The sequence below is a fragment of the Equus przewalskii genome, chromosome 11 (assembly GCF_037783145.1).
Source record: "Equus przewalskii isolate Varuska chromosome 11, EquPr2, whole genome shotgun sequence".
Taxonomy (NCBI): domain Eukaryota; kingdom Metazoa; phylum Chordata; class Mammalia; order Perissodactyla; family Equidae; genus Equus; species Equus przewalskii.
The window spans coordinates 8,567,433-8,588,728 of NC_091841.1; the positions used below are offsets into that span (position 1 = coordinate 8,567,433).

Here is a 21,296-nt window from a genome sequence, read left to right on the forward strand (position 1 = left end):
GGAGCAGTGAGAACATGCATAACATTTATTGACTGAGTTCGTCATCTAATAAGGATGCTCCAAAGCAATTACAGTAGTAACGCCAGAGATCACTGATCACAGATCACCACGACAAATACAATACTGCTGAAAAAGTTTAAAATATTGTGATAGTTACCAAATGTGAACATAGAGATAAAGTGAGCAACTACTGTTGGAAAAATGACACCGATAGACTTGCTCAACACAGGGTTGCCACAAACCTTCAATTTGCAAAAAATATGCAATATCTGCAAAGTGCAATAAAATGAGGTATGCCTGTATAGCCATGTGTCCTCCAAAGTCCCCCAAGCCCATCAGTATCGCTTTCTGCTCTTAGCTGTGGTCTCCTGAGACCCAAGTTCCAGAAGGACACTAGTCAGATGTATACGTATACTCCTTGATACCTTTTTCACGCTAGCTTTAACGGTGTTTCATGTCCATCGGCCAGCCCTCTGAGACCCATGCAAAGACCACCTCTCTCAGGTTATACCAGGTGCCCAAGCACACCTCACATGTAAACACATATGTGTAGTACTCATGCCCATATGTGTGCCAAGACCACAACAATACACGTGTGCGTGTGGTGCAGATTTCTCTCCACACGTGAGCTCACAAGCAACACACAAAAGAGTGGACCATCTTCATCTTCTGTCAAGTCTTCTGTCAAGAAGATGCCAGTGGAGAAATGCCGCATCCGGTTTAGGGGTGGATCTGACGTCCCTGAGTGTATGTGGTGAACCTGAATTTGCCTTGGGTTTCCTCATATTCATTCAGGAGTGTCAGTTCCCCCTTCACTCACCGTTGGAGAACATTCCTGCAAGCAGAGTCTACCCACTTAGAAGAATGATGTCCACCTTTGCCCTTCATCACCTTGGATGGGCCATGGTGCTTCGCCTCTGTTTCTCAAAAATAAAGGCAGGAGCAGGGCCAGCTGCATCATTTGTGGGCCCAATAGAAAATAAAAACGTAGGGCCCCTTGTTCAAAAAGCAGGAAAAAGTGCCATTAAGACTAAAATATAAAGTTTTTTTCATTTCTTCCACAGTCTCTCAAGTTGTCATGATGTCTTTTATTTGCTGTTTAATATCGTGATAAAAAATTAAAATTTTTAATTATTAGCATAAATTTTACCCTCCATGTTTATATTGTGCAATGTTAGTTGTAAAGGCAAATATAAAGGCATTTAATTCATTTGCAGAATTATTGAAATTACACAATTCATATTTCATAGGTCATACAAGCATGTGTATTTCATTCTTATCAGAATGATGGAAACGTGGAACAAAGTGAACTGAACTGCTTCTATTTCACTCCTTATTCACGAACGTTCCACCAGTACTCTCCGACATCAGCTTGCTGATGAGTCAGAAAGGATTGAAAGGAAAAGGGACTATATAGATTGCTCTACCCTTCCCTTTCCTTCTATGTCATCATCTTTAGCATGGGGTGGTTGGCAAATACAGGGAAGGAACACGAGTAAGAAATGATATGATGGCGTTCCTTGGTCACAGTATTTTGTAGAACCCCAATGCCTTCTTTCCGCCTATGAAGCAAGTTGTGGTTCAAACAGCATGACCTCGTGCTCCTGTCAATGCCCCACTTGCTTGTAAACTTACCTTTTACTTACTTAGAGTCTCACTGAGCTCCCACTGGAATTCTGTGCTCTCGGGGTACTGCCAACACTCTGGGGCAGCAAGGAGTGGTGAACATGCAAATTGTGCGAATCTTCTCTACTCAGGCATTCTCCATTGTCCCACAGACTTTACTTACGAAACACAGTCAAAGGTAAAGTTATTAAGAATCTCAAGACAGTGACAGCAGAGTATTAAACCAAGCACAAGACCTTTCTGAGCACAGGGCCACGTGTGACTACACAAGTTGCACCCCCATGAAGCCAGCCTGGGCAGGAGGAGGTGAGAGGTACCCCAGATCCCAGACTGAGAAGGCTGTTGCTCATCTTCCCTCATCAAGTGAATAATCCATCTGCAGCAAAAGAACTTCAGCAGCTTCCATTTTTGATCCATTGGGGTTTTCTCCTCTAACCAAGTCCTACTCTGTGAAAAGTCCACCACTTCCTGGTGATGGTGTCACAGCTTTGAAGAGAGAATTCATCTGCCGATCTCTGCTGAGTCTGCTGAAGCCTTGAGTTAGAGCCCAGGCCTTGGAACTGAACTATCCATCCAGTGCCTACCCGCCACTTTCAAGCTTGGCTCCATCAAGCCTGATATGTGCTTAGATTTCAGCATCTACAAATGAAAAAAAGAATACTTAGCTTGCTTCATGAATAATTGTGCTAATTATTTAGTACTTATTATTGTTAGCTATTACTTATCTCACCACTGCTCTGAAGTCGGCCCAGGGGTCTCTTGGTCCAGGATAACAGGCTCTCAGAAATGAATTTGGCAGTAAATTCAATCGATGTTGATATGGAAAAAGACTTGAGGCTTAAAGGGTCAAGAGGCTCTATATTCGTGATGGACCCCAGTAGAAAGGGAATTTTTTCCTTCCTTCATCAGTTCTTCCCTACTCCTTACTCTCTAAGGAGGAAAGCTAGAGGGCACCTTAGAAATGTGAGGTGGAGTGGAGTGGAAATAAGACGGCATTAAAATGCATCCAACCTAGAGAGAGAAGACCCTCCGTTATGTTGGCTCTCCATCCTTGGTTCAAGGACTTTGCGAGTTGTGTTTTTCAGGCTTAATCTAGTTTTTCTTTCTTGCCTGGTCCATTAAGTGACAGCAACACCCTTTTCTGAAATATTTAGCTTGGACTAAGCCACTCAGAATGCCTAGAGAAAAGAGGAAAAGGAATTACTTATATTATTTTATATAACTTTTCCTAGTCTTGGAGGCTGCTACAGCGACAGCCCAGTTAGTGGACTGGAAGACCAATCACTGAATAAGTATTTACTGTTTGTGAATGAGCCTAGCACAGTGCTTGATCCATGGTGGGTGTTTAATAAATGCCAGCTGACTCTATGTCTCATTATTGCAGCCTATGTTATAGTGAAAGCCATGGATTTGGCATCAGACCACATAGATTCAAGCAACCAAGGGGACATATGATCTTGAGCAAATTATTTAGCTTCTTTGTGACCCGCTTGCCTCACCTGAACAATGGGAGTATTCACATTATAATACCTACCCCATTGAGAATGAAATGAGAAGTGAGGTGACTTATCCAAAGTGCACACTAGAGTGCTCTACACGTGATACATATTTTTGTGCGTATGTGTGTGCGCAGAGGCAGATGTTAAAATTTTTTTAAATCCCGCTTTCCTCTTTTTCCCAAATCATTCAGCAATAGAGGTAGACATAGGTCTCTGATAGGCTGGAGTCTCACAGTGCCCTCAGTAAAGTATAATGGCAAACAGTTCAGGCTTTGCAGCCAAACAGACCTGGGTTCAAATCTTGGCTCCTGTATTTGGTTGGTTATGTGACTTTTGACAAGTTATTTAAACTCTCGAAGCCTCAGTTTCTTTTTTCTTTTTTCTTTTTTTTTTGGAGGAAGATTAACCCTGAGCTAACTTCTGCCAATCCTCCTCTTTTTGCTGAGGAAGACTGGCTCTCAGCTAACATCCATACCCATCTTCCTCTACTTTATATGTGGGACGCCTACCACAGCATGGCGTGCCAAGTGGTGCTGTGTCCGCACCTGGGATCTGAACTGGTGAACCCCAGGCCACCAAAGCGGAACATAAGAACTTAACCGCTGCACCACCGGGCCGGCCCCTCAAAGCCTTGGTTTCTTGATGCTTAAATTGAGTAGTAATAGTATCTATCTCAAAGAGTTATGATGATGACTCATTAAGTTATTTGCAAAGGACTTGGCACAGAGCCTGATACATACCAAATGTCTGATATGTTACTATTACTTTTTATTGTTATTTTTATTATTATATCTCTGGTCATTGATGAGCCCAAGGAAGCATCAGAAAAGTGACTTGGGAGCATCTTCTCACAGCATGTTGTGGGGTGGCATTCCGACCATATGCCCTTCTTTTCTGGGCAGATTCTTCCATTTCTGAAGCCAGCAAACTCATTCTTAGACCTTTCCATGTACACAGGGACTCCTCTTGGGAAATGCTGGGTAAAATCTATCTTCCTCCACCTTACCCTACTGAAAGCCAAAGGAACTGTACTCCATTGACCCTGCCAAGCAGGGACAAGCCTGGGAAACTTCCCTGGACCTTTCTCTTCAGCTCAGAGCCCATAGATCCTTTTCCCCTGGCAGCCCCAAGTCTTGAAAGAGGAGGCTTCCAGGAAAAGAGAAAGGGGCCAGTCCACGCTTAGCACAGTTCTGGATCTCAAGAGTGTGAGTGTAAGAAGATCATCGGCATTTGACTCACTGGAGTCTAGAGGCAAGACTCAAGTCTCCTTCTCTCCACTGGGGCAAATGTTCCAAGTCCTCTTGGACATTGTGAGGGTCCCTCAGTGATTCCTTGGAGGCAAGTATGACTATCTACTCCTCATTAAGGTCTTGATTTTCAATGACCTCATTCCCTAGTGAAGAACAGAAGAAAGTAATCCCTTACCTGGTCTCCATTGCCTCATCAAAATTGGGAACTCAACAAAGATTCATGAAGAGTTCACTAGCTATCAGGCCATACACTAGGCTCTGGAGATTCAGACATGACTAAGACATGGATCCTGCTTGCCACCACGGCACTCATAGTCCAGAAGGTGAAGGAGGCCTTAGCAGCCCACATTCCTCTTTTTGTAAGACCCATACCAACCCTGGGTTCTTACAAACTTATAAAGCCCTTGCCTGATCAATAAGCCATCATAGGCTTCCTTTCCCTGTTCCAAACTTACCTGTCCTGTGTCCCATTCTATCAGGAATCCTTTCATCCATAAGTTTATATGAGCATGTTAATTGGAGTGGATGTACCAATTGGGAAAGAAGAACAATTAAGATCCAGATTTTTAGATCCAGAGACTCTTGGTGAGCCAGGCTTTTGTGGCAATTCATCCTTTTGAAAGCCCATGGGCCAATTTTGTTAGGGTTCATGGGTCCCAGATCATACAACCTACCTTGACCACCACATCTTGGTATTAAGAACTATAGAGCCTGAGAAGACCTGCTTTGCAGGGAGTGGCCTCAACCTAGCCTCAGTCTTGGGCAGGAGTTAGGATCCCAATTCACTACAAGGGATATTTGCTGCTATTTACTTTTCCACATCAAATTCACACAGATTTAGAAAACAGAAATTATTCAAGGAGGTGATAAAAGAGAAAAGGGAAGAGCAAAGTAGCCACTGACGCTCCCTGAAAACCCTTCATTAGTCACATCCACTAAAGCAAGAGGATTTTTCCTAATCTACATTGACCTACTGACTCAGATTTTTAAAAGCTTAACCACCTATGTCGTCTTCAGGGAATCTGGTGAGCTGGCTACTTGGGAACAGAAATCAATAAACTCATTCCCCAACTCGATCTGTGACCTGGGGCACGCTGACTCTCCCTCCAGGCTTCAGTTCCCCTCAACAGATTAGAGAAACACCTCCCTTTCTTCTTCTAGAACGTAGGGTCTTCAGTAGCCTTCCTCATCAGCAACCATTATATTCTCTTATCTGTCCCCCAGTCCTCAGAGACCCTGTGCTCAGATAGGTTGACTGAACCAGGAGTCAGACCCAGGGTTCTAGTCCAGAGTGTGCTGCCTTAACCTAGTGAACTTAGGTGATTTACTGGCCTCTCGACCTCATCTCTAAAACAAGGGGATCAGAGTCAACTAGCCCTATAATTTTTGTAATCTCATGCCTGCAGCACAGAGCAAGTTGAACAATTCTTGTCCTTAAGGAGCTTCTAAGGTGTTTGGAAGAGTAGACACACATGAGTTGAAGGTACTGTTATAAGTCTTTTTTTATGGCCCTGGGTGGAGTGGTCAGTGGTTGCTCAGGCCTCAGACAACAGGTTTCTCTGTGCCCTTTCATCCCCAGGATGTCTGGCATTCTACAGACTATCCATAGCAAATACAACACCAGACTGAGCATGGGTCCCTGTTCATTTGGGACCTATATATGCCCAGCCCCCTGACAGCACCTTGGAGATCATCCCATTGAGAAGTAAGAATCCAGTGTAGAGCTCAGAGTATGAGCCAGACAGCCTAGATGAACATCTTGCCTCCTTAATAGCTCTGAGACCTCAGACAAGTTCTGCAACCTCACTGTTTCCTCCTCTATAAGATGGGAATAATAACAGTACCCACCTCCTAGGGTTACGATGAGAAGTAAATGAATACATATGAAGTGCTTAGGACACTGCCCAGCGTATAACCAGTGCTCAATGAAGGCTTGCTATTATTTTACTGTTTCCCCCATTCTTAAGGCATCTCTGTCCTTAATACCTCACCCCTTTGGATCCCTCTTGGGAGACTGCCATGCATTTAAACGGGATTTCAAGGAAAACGTAAATACTCTGTAACTAGTTTGGCTCTGGAGGGCTCTAAGCAGGATGCAGATGAAGCAAGTTACAGCATGATGAAGGCCAGTCTCTGCTAAGGGCTTGGGGCATCCCAGTCAGGGCCCGGAAGTAAACCGGAACATAAATCCCTAATCAGAATGGACCCCTCATATGCATGAACCCCAGCACCAATCAAAACATTAGTAGTTTTCCTGAGTTACGATCCAGACCAAAGTTGTGTGTTGATTGGTAACCAAACATATCATTTCAAACCAACGGAAACCTATATATTTGCTAATACTGCCCAGAGCAGCAAGTTATTCCATGAGTGAAAACATTTGGTGTCAGCCCTAGAGATGAGGGAATGAGAAGACAGGGCAGGACAGGCCTGGGTCTGAGTCCGCTCTTCTTCCTGCTGCCAGTGGCTCTCAGGCTCTTCAAGGTAATAGCTCCTTCATTTTTTCTCCTCCTTGTCATCAGAAGCCCACCTTCTCACTGGTCAGCTTCCCTCTGGTGACTTCAGGAAGCAAGGGCTGAAAAGGAGCAGCTAAGCTCATGGGGTGACTGAAGGGAGGGGCCCTGTCGTCTGCAGTTAAGGAGAAGTGCCTCCTGTGATGTCAGTTGTACAGCCTCTGCTTTCTCTACCTGGTCCAAAGCCTATGTCAAAGGAGCCAACACTGACCCTTAACCAGAGGTGGGGGAATAGAGCCCAGCAAAGTTACAAATCAGGGGGCTGGAGTAATGGCTTGATAGCTGCTCATAAAATCCATTACCTACCCTCCCCCAGATTATTCTCAACAGCACTCCCCAAAGAGTCATTTCCATTCAGACATGGGACCTAAAGAAGTCTACTCTTGAGCTATGTCCCCAGCTGTCAGTCTTCCAGCTCATCCCACAATTATAAAAGCCCAATGCATTTTCCAATGATGTAATGAGTCCCTTTTCTTCTCTGTGGTTTGGCCAGGTGTCTGAGGGATTATCTTAGAGAGGGAAAAGGAGGTAAACTGCTTCATCCCGGTGGTAATTTTTTCCTCCTGAGACAGGTTGCACTTGCCCTGTGGAAATGAGACAGTGGAACGAGAAGGAACATCAGATGGTTCCATCGGTCCTGGTTGGGACACAACAAGGTGTATCTCGCTGCCCGGGTTCCCCATACCTGTGAAAACGTCTCCTAATGCTGAAGTGAACCAAAATTATTGTCTGTTTGGAGAACCCAGCTAGGGCCTGAAGAGTATTTCAAAATACCAGCTACTACGCTTAATAGCTCTTTGGCTTAGAGCAGGTTATTTAACCTCTCTAAGCTCTGGCTTTTCAACTTTAGAATGGAAATTGTAATAGGAACTGTTTTATTGAGTTGTTGAGGCAGCGAACAGGATAATGTATACATACCTCTTAACACAGTACCTGAGATTAATAAATACTCAATAAATATCAGCCATTGTTACCCTTGATAGCATGCCAGCAGAAGGGGGGAGAGGAGCTCTCCTGTGTTTTTAACCTTCTCAGATGGCAAGTCTTTGCTTTATCTGGGTTCCTCCTGAGCTATGTTTCATCCTCTAAGTAGGTGAGGAGGCACAGAGCCCCTTGGGTACCCTAAAAGAAACGAGGTCACTGCTAATCAAAATCAGACTGTGAGCAAATGTTAACTGTAAGAAAGACTGGAAAGATCTCCCACCATCTCTTGGGGCTCCTACTATTGCATTGATTAACTGTGAGCCAGAAAATAAATGCGAGGAAAAAAGGTTTGTGCCCTGACAGACGAGCCATCTGGTTGACCTGAGGAATCTGAGCAGAGAAGGAACTGTGGAAAAGCTCTGCTCAGAGTCTCAGTGGAGTCCATCTTGACACCTTTTGGCAGCCATTTTAGGTCTTTTCTCTGAGAGGGATGCCATGGCCGTCGTGTAGTTTCTCAGAGGCTTGCCTTTAAAGAGCAGACTCGTAAGGGCAGGTAAGAACTATTTCGTTCACTTGCTGCTTGACAGTGTCCAGGCTCCAGGACTGCCTTATAAAAAGTTTCTAATAACGTCCTTTAGGGACTAGGAATCTAGATATTTGTGGAGAGAGGAGAACTAGAAAGCTAGAGCATATTCAAAATTCCAAAAGCTGGAGAAGTGTTAGCTTCAAAGTCTCAGTCCCAGATCTCTTGGGATCAGCCCCAATAGGAACTACCCTTTCTATGCCCCATTGCAGCTAGAGCTCAAGAGCAGAACCTTGGCCTGGGACTCCAGCTGTCTCTCAAGTTCAGGAACCCCCGCGTTCTCTGAAAGCAAGACTGGGTCCAGGTCTTTTGCTGAGGGTTCCACTTTTCTCTAAGTGAAAAGTTTCTGGTAGAGAAAAAGTCCATGGCCACTGAGCAGAGATTTGTTTTATAGAGAAACGAAGGAAACGTAGACCAGAGAAGAGCAGTTTTACTCGGGGGCTCCCTCTACTGGTCCTTTGGTGGAAATTCCACAGCAGTGTTCTGCCCAGCCCTGTGGGTAACAGTTTGAGGCATCTGAGGATCTTGGTGCCTTGAACCCGAGGCACCAAAGAAGACGAAACTCCGGAGACTGGTTTCTCCTCTCTTCTTCGTAATTTCATCTAACATCTATTGGGTGCTAAGCATTTTACTCACAGGATCTCATTTAATACTCACTGCAACCCATATGTCAGGGTTTTACAAATGAGGCAGCCAAGACCTGGAGAGATTAAGTTAGTTCCTGGCATTGCCAGAGACTAGCAGATCCCTGCAGTGGCCCACATTGTTCGTAGAATTCTCCTGAGAACTCAAGAGAAGCAAGAACCAAGGGACCCCATGAAACTGGAAGTGAAACTTCTTCTCATCATTTCACATGAACAAGTTGTACCTGGCTCTGGAGTTGCCCCATAGGCTTCCTGGATCCTAGAGCATTTCACCCTTACTTTGTAAAAAATTTGGCCCATGGGGCAGTTAATTACACGGCAATCCTCGTCCAATCTGTGCTCTCCCTATGATGGCCAGACTGAAGACAGCGGAGTACCTAGCACAGTGACTGAGAAGAATTTGTGTCACAGAAGTGAGGCCTTTTTGAATTTGTGGAACATGTTCACACTCATGCTTTTACAAATAAAATCCTGTGAGGTAGGTGGGGCAGGCAGCAGTACACACATTTTGTAAGTTTGGAATTTAAGATACTGAGTGACGTGTTCCAGATTTTGATTAAGAGCAAACGGCAGAGTCAAGACCAGAATCTTCGCTCTCAGCTTAAGTTCTGACTTTCTGGTTGGCGTCAGTTGAAAGTGAGGTCTAGATTGGGCTTTGTAACTGCAGAGAAGTAAGACTGTGAAACCACCTCCTTGACTTACCTACGGATTCTGTCCTGAGTCACTGCTTTCCCTGTTTCGAGTTGGTTCATAACTGAGCAGTCTTGATACTGAGTCATTTGTGAATTAGGAATTACACAAGCCACTTATGTTTTTAAGGTTGGTCTCTCACCAGGCCATATTTTAAAGGTATCTAGGTCCCTGGGAGAATTCCAAATATCATTCCAGCTCTCCTGTACCATACAAAGATATAAAACTTTTCACTTCGCGAAGGAGAACCTCAAAGCATTTCCACATTGGTTCTTCCTAGGGATTTGAGACATGGGTAAGTCACAGGATTCCCACTCCTCTTTGGATTGGGTGCTGGTCTCCAATTTCACTGCTGTGCCTCTGAATCTACACAATGGGACGGCAGCCACACCAGATATTACCTGGCTCCCCCCGTCCCTGACTCAACACCTCCTTCCCCCTTCCCCTATAGGCAGAGTGATGTCATATTGGGATCAGAATGGTACCTGCTGATAACACAGCAGATACATGAGCAGACTTTCTGCAGTGCCTCCAGAGCAATTGGGCTGTCACTGTCCTAAACAGAGTGTTTGGGTTAAAAATATTTGTCTGGGATGTAATCACCTGGCCCTCAGCTACCAGAGGAAGCAGCCCTCTCTCGTTTGACCTGTTATTACTACAGTCTCTACCAGAAATGTGACTTCTTGATGAATAGTTGGTCCAGACCTGCCAATTTGGAGTGAACTCATATTTGGCCACGTGCTGGTAAGGCTGGGCATCCTTTTACCCAACTGTAGCCTTCAGCATCTGCCCCTCATGTCCCTACCCCCTCCCCGCCAGGGAAGCCAAAATGATACCACCGAAGGAGGGGAGGGGAGAGCCTGGAACTGAATGCTCACAGGCAACTGTGAGGGGTGGAACGCAGATTGCTGACACCATATCCCTTTCATTCTTGCTTGTTGTAGGACCGCCAGCGACCAAGAGGAGACCAGATGAGTTTTCAAAGCAGTCCTCACACACCCAGGACACACCTCATCCTTTGCCTCATGCTTTCTGCAATGTTGCTGCTCACTTCATCTTTCCGTTAACCCTTGTCATAATTACCTGATCACCACCCTTCCTCCATCCACTACCCACTCAGCTCTTTCTCCGAGGGGCCTCTCTTAGGGGCAGTGGCTTTGCTCTCTGTTTGGCAAGTTCCCCTCTGAGTGGTGTCCAGATGGCTAACATTAGTTTCCCTCTCTCCTACCCCTGCCTCATGCCAGACTCAGCCCAGCGTTCAGCCCCCAGGTCAGGAAAACCACAGCAAATCCTACCTCTTCCAAAATGGAGTTGCAAGACTCTCTTCCAGAGCAGTCACACTCAGTGATGGTACCCAAGGTATCTGAGTGTGATGTAACTGAAACCAGATGGAATTCCCTTAATCCCAGTCAGGTGTAGTGAAAGAGCTTACTCATGACTATTTGGACCGATTGAGAGTGTGGGGGTAAGGAGGAGAGAAAGAGAAAGATCCTCAGAATTGCATTGTCCCTGAATACAGGATGGAATCATCTAGATTTTTTTTTCTCCAATTAAATTTGCATCTCATTCTACCACATTGCAATGGCTTCACTCTAGACATTTTCATTTGAGACCCAAGGCTTTTCTTCATGGGGTCTGAGCCACAGATTCCCGGATGGTGAGGTAAGTGACATTTGCAAGCACTGTCTTGGGTGATTTGTAGCGATCCCAGAAACTCAGTGCTGATGTGTCAGATCCACCCTGTTAGGCTGTAAGATTCGTCCTCTATTGGTTCCTATTGACCCGAATGCCCCTGGGGACCCCCTGCCCAGCCACAGATGTTTGTCTCACCTCATGATGTTACTCTAGACCTCTACAAGACAGAACAGACCCCCAGGATTAACCAAATCAAAATTTGTTGAGGTCCGAGTGCTCTTTTTCTCAAAGACAATCAGTACAAAAAGTATGGTTCTCAGAAAACCCACTATACCTAGAAAGTGCATTTTCTCCACCTCCCCCACCCCCCCATTAATTGCACCTCTAGGGGTAAACTAGAAGTGCTGGAAGATGCCAGGTTTTCATATGTGAGCTGAAGGTCTCTCTTCTTAGGACAAGGTTTAGACCCAAATCGTTATTTAACGCATAGCTTTGCCAATAAGTACAAAACACTGGCCAATCTGGCAGATATGTTACTCCATTCTTCCTCTGTTCCACACCCTATATTTATTTGACTAGGAATTACAGAAATGCAATGCCTACTTTTTACTATTGGCCTATCAGACATAGCAATCCAAGCCCAGTAGGCCAGCAGCTAATTTCAAGGCTGCTTTAATAGTGAAAGGATAAAAAGTTCAGCTAATTCAGACCCCCAGACCTCCCGTGAATTTGTGATTGAGTTCCCTGCCCCCTGAGTTCAGGTGGGACAGACAAGTCCACCAACCACAAGATTAAGGCCAAAGTCAAGCAGGAATCTTGAAACACCCCTCAGATGGTTCCTTTCCCCGCCCCGTGGTCCATGCTTTTCAAGCTCTGGTCCTTTTCCTTTTAGCCTCTGCTAAACTAAAGCACGCTGGCATCCTGAGCCCTACCCCCGCAGTCCCCTGTCATGCTTGCTCTGGCTTCCTTGTCTTTGCTTAGATCCTCACCATGAAAACCACTCTAGATATTCCTGGGTGACCCTCTGGGTCCCCATTCTCCCAAATGTGCCTATCACCTGCAAGGCATGGGAAAACCAATCATCTGGTTCTCCAAGGTGTCCAGCAGTTAGAGTGGTGTAGGGAGGGGAGGGGGGCATTTGAAAGAGCTTGCGCCTTGATGATGGAGATGTGCAAAGTTAACTGTTCTGAAGTTGAACACTGTGATTGCTTCCAGGTGGATAGAGAGTTGAGACTTTTGAGCGCTAATGGCAACAAAAAGGGGCGGGGAGGGAGGGGAGATGGAATTCTAGTCACTTTCCTCCAGCATGCAAGTGGTCTTTAAAAATATCACCTTCAACCTCCAAATATGCTGGCTTCTGAGAAGTGTTTCCCAAGACCGAATGTACCTCTTGATCAGGGTAAGTGATGAAAATGTGTATTTAACAGGGGAAGGGGATCCCAGAATAGCTTGTATTACGCATGCGGTGGCTCATCTCCCCCACTGCGCTAATGGCTTAGCCTCTAAAGTTTTCAGAATCAGCAAAACAACCATGCCGGTTTCTAAAGGGGTGAAGGAGGACTCGGATGCCTAGCCAGCCCAAACGCAGAGTTGCTGCTGTTCTCACCTTAAGACAGCTTTCTTGGAAGACTGAACTGGGGAGTTCCTAACTCCTTCCCAGTGCCATGCAAGGGGCTTCCTCAGTGGAGGTGGAAACATGGTTGGGTGTCGCAGCCTGAGAGGACATGAAATCCCCTGCACCTCCACTCCACGCAGGCTGGCTTCGGACAAATCCCTTGAGTTTCAGACGAGGCTGAACCAGCTGGAGCTTCCTTGGTACAGGATGGAGGGAGCTCTTCTCACAGGCAGGTAGCTTTGCAGGGGAGTGTGTGGGTTCTACTGGCTAAGATGCTCCTTAGGAGGAATAAGTCCGTTTTATTATTCAGATCACTTCTGAGAAAGTCCCAGACATCTCCACTTCCAAATGATGGGGCCTAGAACCAGAAGGTAAAAGAGGAGATATTGCAATAGAGGCAACATGGTGGAGTGGTAGAGGCATGAGGGTTGGAACCCCCCAGGCACGAATGTGATCGGACCCCTAGTTATACAACTTCAAGCCCTAAGACTCTTGGACAAATCACTTAAACTATCTGGTCTCCGTTTCCTTAACTTGAAAGTGGGAAAAATCATAACTAGTATTTTTGGAGTGATTTCTGTGCTCAAGAACCCACCGGGGTAGGTAACATTATTATAATAACCCCCATAGAATGGCCTTAAGTATTATATAAGATTATTTATGTAAAAGCACCCAGCACAGTGTCTGGCACATAGTAGGTCCTCAAAGACTGTTGGTTTCTTCTCCCCCTACCCTGTCTCTTACTTAGGCCCAAACAGTTCTGTTCCCTGATGGAGACACCATCAGGCAAAGAGGAATCTCTTTCCCGGACTTTCCCTGATAGACTCCCCTTGGTTGATTTCCTGGGAGCTGGGTTTTTTTCCTCCTCTAAATCCAGGTCTTTACCTCCTGGCATTTTTCTTGGCGCTTGGAGAGGAGACAAGAGACAGAGGCAGGACATTTCTGGGCTTCACTGACCCTGAAAGAGAGGAGACTCAGTTCTTTTCAAGGGCTTTGTGACAGCAGCCTACTCTCACAGGCCCTCTGGGGAGCGTTAGGGAACACGAGTCCTCTTCATGCTTGGGATGCCCAGGGATGGACTGGCAGTGCAGAAGGCGGTTTTCATCTTGGACAGATTCCACATCAGTCTATTAATTCCCCGGGTCCTTAGCTTGACTGCTCAGACAGGAATTGGGCACCACAACTTTTAGCAAAGAATGGAGGGACAGCTCGGAAAGCCAAGGTCACCAGCTGCAGTCCAGGCATGTACCAAAAGACCTGACCGGTGTGTCGGAAAATGGAGATGCTGGCGCCGGAGGACTAACTTGCTGCAAATGAGCTTCCCAGGCAGCCTCCCCGGAGTCTAACTAGTTAGCTTGAGGACAGTAGCAGACAGGGACAAGGCAGAGGGGCGCCCTCCTCTGGACGCCGAGCAGAGATGCTGGGTCCACCAGGTGGCCAGGGTTAGATTAGTATTTTGGCTGCTGCTCTCAAATTTTTGACATGCAGAGTCTGAGCACATTTCTTCTATTTCCAACTCTACCTTATTTGTTAGGGCTGGGTTCAGGGTTTGCTGAAAGCTGACCCTTAAGGGGCCCTCAAAGTGATCTTAAATGAACCTGCCTTGGTCTCAACATCAGACATAATAGCACCCAACCACCACAGAAAGCAGGTTACGTTATTCTAAATGACCTCTTCTCTCTATACTTTATGTAGCCTATATAAGAACTATATGATTTCTGTGAACGTCCCCACCTACAAGAATTTATGCTTACATATATCTAGTCTCATATCTCTAAAAACATATTCTGTGCCTTTAAAAACACATTTTCATTAATCCAAGAAAACTTCATTGAAGCGTTGCCAACACAGGATGGGGAAGTTATCCCGTCCCTCGGCCACCTCTGATGATCCCAGGGGATAAGCCACCTACGGTGCAAAACCAGGGCCACCTCCCTCCCATTGATATTTCTCCTGACTGGACGCCTCCCCACTGCAGCAGCATTCTCACATGCATACATACATGCATTCCTGGAGCTAAAAATAAACAGCTGCTGATCGGCTGCCAGAGGGTGTCCTCCGTGCTGAGCAGCCATCTCCCCGTTTCCCTTTAGTAGGCAAGGCTTAAGCCACAGACAGGAATTGAGGGTACAAGATGGGCTTAAGCTTAAACCAAAATCTCTAAAGCAAGTTACAACAGCAAGGAGGACATGAAGAGGGAGATGAGAGGATATTAAAGATCATGCTGATTAAAGATCAGCCCTGTGATCACTCTCTCCCAGGCCTTGTGCCCCAAATCCTAGTGGTAACCTCTGAAAAATTGTTTATTGGCATCAAGGAAAACCATTGTCAGGGAAAGCTGATCATTAGGGTTAATAAAGGACATGAACCATGCATCAAGCCACAACTGTAACTAGCTCTCAGCTTTCCGGCTTTCCCCCCACTCAGGGCAGAGGTGATGCGAAGTGGATCTGGAACGCCGTGTAGATTTGGGGAGAGTGATATGTGTGTGTGATTTTGTTCAGATCTTCCAACCTGCAAGAATTCCTCCCACCTCCATCACTCCAGCAATCCATAAACCCTTTGCCGTGCTGAGGTGTGGCATGTCTTCTGCTGGAAACCTCAGATTCCAATACAACGCACACAGACATGCACACACGTACACACACACTTTGTCACCCTCACGAAACAAGCTCTATTCAGATTGGTTTAAAAATAGCACCAATCCATTGAGCTCATTTTTCAGGGACGTTATTTTAAGAAAAAGAAAAATAAGATCCCCTGGTCTTTGAGAGGGAGAAAGGGTAAACCGTCACCTAGTCTTAAAAAGTCCTGATAATGTCGCTGGATATGAAGCATGTGCAGTCTGTCGAAATCTCTCCTCCTTCCATTCAACTAAAGTTGCTTATTCGCTAATACCCTGCCATCTGGGTATTTATGTGGGGGGGGAGGGGGGCGTTCCTTTTCGGGTGTTGGGGGAGCTGCGGCAGCAAGCCCCGTCCCTAGCCTCTCTGTCCCCGTCCCTCCTCCCAGCACTAACTCGGAGGCCTGAGGATTTGTGAATCGCTGCCCCTCCCCCCACGCAGGGGAGCCCCTAAACGCTGCTGGCCGTTTGCAAAGGGCTGTGCATATGTGTGTCTGTTTAATTGCAGGTTTATTTCTTCTCACCCTGTGAGTCTGTCTGTCTGCAACTCGGATTATTGCTCTCTGGGAAGCTGTAGCTGCCTGATTCCGTGGGAGACCAAGCAGGATGCGTGGGCTCAGGAAACAGAAAAGGGAAAAGAAGCGGGGGGGAGGGAGAAGAAAGGGAGCAGAGGAGAGAGCGGGAGCCGTGGAATCTGTTATTTGCGTCACTCGAGGAGCCGGGGCTATCTGCCCGACAAACACACAGAATTAATCCGAGTTATAGCCATAGCTGTCTCTGCTACAGTGGCCAGTCGCGAAAGGGCGGGGAAAGGACGTTCGCCCCAGTCTGTGCGGAGCCGAGTTGGCACTGGGCGGCAGAAGGCGTCTGGGGAGGGGGCTGCCCTGCTGGACACGCCCTCGGGGCCCCGCACGCCCGGTGCAGACGAGGCTGCAGCCTCCTCTGCAGCTGCCCAGCCCAAGCCTGGGGTGGCGCCCGCCTTGGTCGCCTCGCCTGCTCAGTGGCTGCGCCGAACACAAAGCGCTGTCTCTGAGCAGAAGCCTCTTCTCGGCTGAACCAGACCCACCAAAGAGGAGAATCTGCACGTGACGTCAGTAGCTGATGACTGACGCAGGCTGGCAAAGGAGACTCAAGGCGGCTGCTCCGCGCTGCCTTCATGAGTCTATTTTCTCCAACCCCGTCGTAGTGAATTACTAGAACGAAAAATACACACATATGCAGCTTTCAAAATATACATTTCCAAAGGCGATGTGTTGCAAACACAGCGCGATTTTGCAAAGCATGGGTGGGAAACGTGGGAAGGGTACAGAAGACTTTTTTTTCCCCTCATTTGAGAATCTCCACCGTGGATGGCATTAGACTCTAGAGCTTTCCTGAGAAGCTCCTCTGGGGAAGGGGCCTAAGCACTCTGCTTTTCCCCAGCATGTAAGGAATCTGGTCAATGGAGACATGCAGCTCTAAAAGAATACAACCACTCCACAGCCTTCTGCTCGGGGAGACTGCGAGGAGCTTGCAACAGGCAGAGGCAGACGGGAGTTAATGGGAGGGAGGGAGAATATAAGAAATATTTGGGTATGTTTCTGCTTTGAAAAACATCATCTGCTGTAACGCAAGTGAGTCTGGTGGTGCAGGAAAAAGTGGGGAGGGGGCGCTTAATGCACATTTAATGTTTTGGACGTAACGTTCCAGCGAAATGCCTTTGTGTGTGGAGGTTTTTTCAGTACTTGCTAAAAATAGCATCAGGGTTTGATCGTGTTCCAGAAATAGACCGAGGGCTGCACTGGGATAAAAAGCCGGCGCGGGTGGAAGAAAACCTGGACATCACCGCATTCCCCCCGCCCCCCAACTATGTCTGGAAATTAATTGTTGGATTTTTCCTCTCCTGTCTCCCTCTCTCTCTCCACTTTCTCTTCCCTCCCCCTATGTTTCTCTTTCTCTCTCTTAAGGAGTTCCCGTTTGGGTAAGTAATATTATGTCATGTGCATGCCGCAGACTGTGACTATGAGCTAAGGCTTACTTTGTGCATGCTCTGGGGTTCTTTTTTGGCTCTCTTTAACTCTCTCTAAAGAGGAGGGTGGGACTGAGTAGGGGGTGAGGGACATAGCTGCGCGTGTGCATAATGAATTTTGGGCTGCATGCAAAGGAACTGAAAGGGGGAATTCTTGCAGAACCGGGAATCACCCTGACGAATCTCTGAATCAATAGCTGCTGCAACTCGCTCTCTCTTTATGGGTCGGCGCTGTGGAGCCCGGTTCTCTCGACTGCCCCCTCCCCTCCCCACTCTCTCTGTCTTAAAGGGTGCCCAGATACGACTCAATGGGCCATCTCTCTGAGAGATTAATGGAGACGATGCGATATGGATTAAAATTGCATGGATGGGGCTGGGAGGTAAAGAGAGGGGACAATCCTTATTCCTTTGACGAACTTCCCTGCTCGCTCCGGTCCGGGAGCCCGAAGACCGCGACCCTGGTGCCGGCTGGCCCAGGGCGCGGTAGCTGTCCACAGAAGGCAGGTGCTGAAAATTCCTTGGTCCTCAGCGAGTTCAGCTCTGAGCGCCAGGGGGCAGGATTGGCGCCAGCTGCGGGTAGCCCTGCCCTGGATGCAGAAGAGGGATACGGAGAGGAGGGGGTTAAGGATGTTCAAAGGGGATAGTCGTGACTTCGGTGAGAGCTTTGGGGGAAAAGAGGGTTGAGTGGCAAGGAAAAGAAAAAAAGAAAAAAATTTAAAGGAGGGGGAGCAAAGTGTTAGATTCGAGGATGAGCCAAGGCCCAGCGCTCCAGGAACCGAAAGCCGGTGGCTCACCGGCTTTCTCCGCAGAGGCCAGGCACTATCTGGGTCTCCATTCCCAGGCGCCCGCACCTTCCCGCCAGTGGGTTTGAAAGACTTCTCTCCGGTGATGGCGACTCTCAAAATAAGAGGCTATAGGTTGCTTTATTGGGACCCTCGTCCCCTCCTACTTTCTGCCCCCACGTCCCCCCATTCTGCAATTCCCATGAAGTGTGTAAGGATGTGTCGGTGCATTATGGCATGTTTCTTACTATTCCCCCTTCCTTCGCGTCCTAGTCCTAGGAGCCCCAAATGAGTTGGTGGAATGAATGATTTAGAAGCCAAAGCACAGGATTTGCTGGTGTGATGCACAGAGAATCCAGGCTTGAGAACATCGCGCGGTGTCTTAAAGCCAAAAGCCAGAAGGGTTTCTGAAAACCGGCTCCATGGGAAACTGGGGAGAGGGGGTTCTTCTCCAAGTTGCCAAGTGTTACTGGGGAGACCATCACCTCCCTGGGGTTATGGGCTTGACCCCGAGTGAGACTCTCTGCAGTCAGCTCCAGACACTGTGGCCAAACCTGTAGCCAGACAGGTGAGGAGGGAGGAAGGTTATCAGAGGCCAGAGGGGGGATGAATATCACGCGCACACAAAGACATTCATACTGATTAACTCCTCAGAGAGGAATAATAAAAATGCATCCTCAGACCGGCCCACGAGGGTGGGCTGTAGACGGAGGAGGAAATGAAGCAATCTTGCAGATCTGCAGTAAGCTTGTGTGCATGCAAGGGTATTTCCTATATAATTAAAAAATAAATAAACTCCGGACAGTGAGGTAAGTATCTGAGGGCGCTAGCCTTCAGGCGAGAGAAAAGGAGAGCCCAGGCACTCTCTGCTCCCTCTTCCCCATCCTAATTCAGCAACAGCCTCTGGCTTTAGAAACCTGACCCCCACGCAGGACACCCGAAGCGCAGCACTGGGGGGGCGGGGGAAGAAAAAGAGGGTGGGTCGAGTTATTTTTAGCTCAGAAGTAGTCCTTCTTTGGGAAGACTCCCTGGCTGAGACTGAGTATTCGTCAACTCATAATAGTAACAAGGACTGTTACTGATGTTGTAGAGAATAACACAAGTAACGCTGCAACCTACACTTTGCCTTGACAATTCAGCTCAAACCAAAGCTGCTCGCAGCCTCTCGGCCCACCCCTCGGCCTCCTCGTCACTTACCCAGACCTACTCGTTCCCTTTCCCAAGCCTCGCCCCTGTCAGCCCCGCAAATTGCGTGGCTGTGTTTACAAATTCTGCCATATTTACAAAAGAAATAGCTGGGGGCGGGGGGAGCGGCCGAGAGGGTGGTATCGCAATAAAGCACTTGCAACACGTGGAGAGGTTGGGGAGGGGGATCCTAGAGTCATGAAGGGGGAGGGCAGAACGCCCCACGTCCTCACTTTCCCCCGTACCCCCTCCTTCATCGCTTGGCACAATGCATAAGTTTACCCCCAAACTGGATCCTATTAAATAATTCAATGGTAGCGGTGTAATTTTGGTTGGAACCAGCACGGATTCCCAAGTCGTGACTGCAAAAAGTGAGTAATGCGCGCTGGCTGCGTCATGGCTCTAGTCACAGTTCATTCCGAACTGAGAAGGAATCGTGACTTCGCCTGGAGACGTCCCCTACATGGGAGACGGGGGGGTAGGGGGGACCAAGTCAGGGGGGGACGGGGGTGGGGGGGAAAGACTTATCCAATGAAAACCGCTGCCAGGGGGGCATTTGAACTCCGCCGCTCGCTGTCTCGCTCTCCCCAATCTGCCCGGTGCACTCTCACCCCTCCGGGCCGGCGCGCTCTCCGGCGCGCTCGCTCGCTCGCTCGTTCGCTCTCTCCCCGCTACCCGACGAGTCCTCAACAAGTTGGAGGAAGGCCGGAACGCAGGGGTTAAGCTCGGAAAGCCTCAATTACCAAGATCGTGACCCTCCCACACAGTACAATAACTTATATACTTACCTGGATGAGCCTCCTGTGCAGCTGGGCAAACACTCGTGGGGGGCAGGGAGGGGCAGGAGGGAGCGGGCCGGTTGGAGACGGACTCCTTCAAGCTGGCTGCAGTGCGGACCGGACCAGCGCGCTCCCGAAGCCTCCTGCCCGAGGTAAGGAGAAGAGGCTTGATGCACTGGTCGGCTGGTGGTCGGTATGCTCACTGGTCTGCTGAGCAGAACTTTTTTCCAGTTGCCGGGCGCCGCCGCTGCGGAGGGCGCGGACTGTGGAGCCCCCTCTGGCGCGGCGGGCGCGCCGACTCTCGGAGGGTGTGTGCGTGCGTCTGTTGGTCGCCGAGCCGAGCGGATGCTGTGGGAGGGTGGGTGGGTCGCAGAGCAGCAGGAGGGTGATGGATGGGCGGAGGGGGTGGGTCGACAGGGACTTCGAGACAGTAACTACTTCGTCTAGATACGTTTTCTCCGAGCATGCTGAGCAAGAGTCTGTGTGCGCGCCCGTGGCCGCCCGCACGTCGATTCCAGGTGGCAAAGAACAAATATGTCAACTTTCTTGCAATGTTTGCAACATCCCACCCTGGCTGAGTTTTTCCTCACTGGGGGACTACCACTGGGGAGGGAGACGGTCGGAACGTTCTTTTGCCCACACCCATCTTGGACACTGATGGGGGTGGCAAGAGAGGACACGTGAAGGGTGGCGCTGCACTGGAAAGGAGAGCAACCCCTCAAAGTTTGGATGGATGGGATGGTGGAGGGAGCCTAGACAGAGAGAAGAGGGAAGGAGGGAGAACGAAGGAAAGAGATCTCCTCCCTCCTCCTTCCACCCTAGTCTCCCTTCCCCTCCGGTCTCCTTGCTCCTGAAGATGCTGGAAACTCCCGTCGTTTTTGGAGCCGGCGATCAATGAGGGGTTCGCCCCTTGTTGTTCCGCTCAACATTCTGCAGAATG

The 21,296-nt window shown here is 48.2% G+C and overlaps 1 protein-coding gene and 1 long non-coding RNA gene across 4 annotated transcripts in view; one reads left to right on the forward strand and one right to left on the reverse strand.

Annotated features, from left to right (window-relative positions):
* The window catches only part of HSD17B12 (hydroxysteroid 17-beta dehydrogenase 12), a 270,866-nt gene that overhangs the window by 4,614 nt on the left and 244,956 nt on the right, over positions 1-21,296 (forward strand). The window contains exon 2 of one of the 3 annotated variants that reach the window (XM_070564862.1): positions 17,549-17,562. The exons of 1 other annotated variant lie outside the window; for it this stretch is intronic. The gene's annotated coding sequence lies outside the window, so the exon portion shown is untranslated. Of the gene's footprint in view, positions 1-17,548; positions 17,563-20,126; positions 20,509-21,296 lie in introns of those variants that run through there. One more of the 3 variants, XM_070564860.1, reaches the window with a different exon arrangement.
* LOC139074458 (uncharacterized) lies at positions 5-20,503 on the reverse strand. Its single transcript, XR_011524082.1, has 4 exons — positions 20,366-20,503; positions 12,971-13,337; positions 1,636-2,265; positions 5-1,095 (listed from the first exon to the last, which is right to left on the reverse strand). It is a non-coding gene; the product is annotated as an uncharacterized lncRNA (long non-coding RNA).